Source organism: Lepidothrix coronata, unplaced genomic scaffold, assembly GCF_001604755.1.
Source record: "Lepidothrix coronata isolate B3197 unplaced genomic scaffold, Lepidothrix_coronata-1.0 Scaffold809, whole genome shotgun sequence".
Lineage (NCBI taxonomy): Eukaryota > Metazoa > Chordata > Aves > Passeriformes > Pipridae > Lepidothrix > Lepidothrix coronata.
Genome location: NW_016690989.1, coordinates 7318 through 10002, shown reverse-complemented (window position 1 = coordinate 10002; position 2685 = coordinate 7318). Strand labels below are relative to the sequence as shown.

Below are 2685 nucleotides of genomic sequence, written 5' to 3'. Positions count from 1 at the left end.
CCTCAGGATTAAAGGGTGGGCTCAGTTCAGCGCACGCTGTGTCTCACCTAAAAAATCCACTGCGCAGGCTCGAAGGGTTATCTTAGTATATTTTTGTATATTTGCATAAAAATAGCAAATTATCAGAGAATTAATAAGATGTTCTGGGGAGGTGGGGGTGTTAAATCTATTTTAAATGGATTCTTCCTAGATCAGGAATCCTCTTGTCATTCCATTATGAAAAAGGGAGGACAAAGAAAGTTATAATCTTTAATGCTCTCAGTCGTTCTAAAAATTTTATCTGGGAGTCAATTTTATTCCTATTACATTTCTCTATGGTCTATTCCATTTAGTGGAAGTTTGTTGCTTGAACAATCTTATCAGTAGGACTTGTAAAACCAGGCTCTTGTAGCACAGATTTTTCTCAGAACTATTTTTGGCCAAGTTATTGGTAATTGCCCAACAGCTCACAGTACTAATCTCAGAGGCTCTGATTAACTGAGACTCAACAGGTAACTTTGATGGATAACTTCTAGAGATGTGACTCATCAGACTTGTCTTCCAAAGTTTGTTTTAGTTTATGTAATTTCATTAATCCTTCTCTGATTTTCTTCTCTTTTCTGAAGTACTCTTTTGCGCTGCAGTTCAGTGTTGACATACAGATCACAAAGAGCAGAATTTCCATTTGTTCAATTCAGTAGCATACTATAGTCACTGGGTGGTACCCAAAAATATTTGCAGAATGGTAAGTTAATAAATGTAACTCACTTTTTATATTCAAAGTAGTGTTCAGCAATTTGTTCATCCCAGATAATTTTTGGTTTGTGTTCCTTCAAGGTTTCAATGTACCTGCAAATTAAAAACATAGATATGGAATTAATTTTTCTAAGAAGCAGTTATGAAATTAAATTGCAGAAATTTCTGAAAATGCAGTTTTACCATGTTTAGATGCTGAACACTGTATCAAAAATATCTTCTTGTTGACAACCTAATTTCCTTAACCATTTTACAATTTTCCATGTTCACATATTTAGGCTTTTTTTTTTTTTTCTAAAGCATTGTATATAAGTATCTGAAAGGAGGGTTTCAAGAGGAAGGAGTCAGGCTCTTCTCAGCGGTGTCAAGCAGTAGGAAAAGAGGCAATGGGCAGAAACTGATGTACAGAAGTTCCACCTGAATATGAGGAAGAACACTGTGTGACTACGCACTGGAATAGATTTCCCAGAGAGGTTGTAGAGTCTCCTTCCCCTGAGATGTTCAAAAGCTGTCTGGGCACAAACCTCAGTAACGTGGTCCAGGGGACCCTGCTTGAGCAGGGAGGTTGGACCAGACGACCTTCAGTGGTCCTTAACCATTCCATGATTGTGTGTGATTCTGTGAATTAATTAATGTTCATCAATTGCAAATCTATAAGGGCACATGAAGGCAGTGCTTCAGTATTTCTACAGCCTGAAACCCATATGCCAAAGCACAGCAACTGAAGTCATCTCTAGGCTGTGCATACTTGTGTCCTCTAAGGCTAATCAATGAAATTCTTAATCATAAGCTACTATGTAGCTTACGTCATTAGAAAAGTTCTTCTATCAAAGGGGCTTAGCTAATCCTTCTAAAAATTAAATTGTCAAGGAAAAGTCACTGCTAAGTATCTCTGCATAAGAATTTTCTCCACCACTGATTTCTTGGCATTATTCTCTTGCACAGACATTTTGAACATGGAATGGCCTACCTCACTTGACACAGTGAGAATAGAGTACTACTTGTACCCAAAAAACTGCTAGGGGAACTGGTTTGGAATAGCTAGTGTGGAATAGCCAGGATGCTGTAAATTTATGTTCCTGGTTAACTCACAGTATCACCTCAGTGCAGAGATAGTGTCTCCTTGTGTCTGTGTTTCTGACTGGAAAACAGAAACAAAGCTTCTGCCTGCCACATGTAAGAGGACCAGAAGATGGCAAGCTACTGCCAGTGACAGAGGCCACATGGGTGTCACACAAATAAGAGATGTATTTTTCCCCTGTTTCTTCTGCATCTTTTTAACCTGCATCTTTAGCCATCCATTTTTGAAAAATCTGTCAAAACCATCTCTCTCACAATAGGTCTCATTCTTGTAATAATTTCTCTGCTTATGACAGGAATTGGATGGAGAAATTTCTTTCAAATCATCTAAATAAGAAATTTCCCTCTCCTATGTCAAAGACATTTATAACCAATTTCCATCAGCCACTATCCTGACTGCATCAGTGCTGAAATTCTACCTCACTAATATACATCAAAAAACAGCAACAGTTTGCATTTCCCAGTTTGTAAAAGATTTCTTCTCTTATTTGGTCTTATTTTAAATGCAATTAAAACATTCAGCATTGCCAGGAATATCTTCTCCCTTCAGCTGTGGCTTGCTTATTCAAATACTGGCAAATATATTGGCAAATTGTTGCCTACTGCTAGCGGTTTTAGAGATTTTCATTTTGTATTTACATTAAATGAACCCAAGCCAGACATGCTATTTACCCATCTACATAAGCAAACATATGGGAGCAACTATTGCACTCTTCCTCTCACATACTGTGGTGGTTTGGGCTAGGCCTTCCTTGGTGACCAGTTTGTAACCAAGGAAGGGTCCAGATTTACCCAGTATTCCCTACGATTTTTATGTAAGCCAGATTATAAGAAGAGAGGAGGAGAGGCCTTCGCTCTCTTTCCTTCCGG

General features: G+C 38.1%; 1 long non-coding RNA gene across 1 annotated transcript; it reads right to left on the bottom strand.

The window, feature by feature from the left end:
• Window positions 1-747: 747 nt before the first annotated feature.
• On the bottom strand, window positions 748-2552 carry LOC108510405. Its single transcript, XR_001878805.1, has 2 exons — window positions 2488-2552; window positions 748-828 (listed from the first exon to the last, which is right to left on the bottom strand). It is a non-coding gene; the product is annotated as an uncharacterized LOC108510405 (long non-coding RNA).
• Between the last annotated feature and the right edge of the window lie 133 nt (window positions 2553-2685).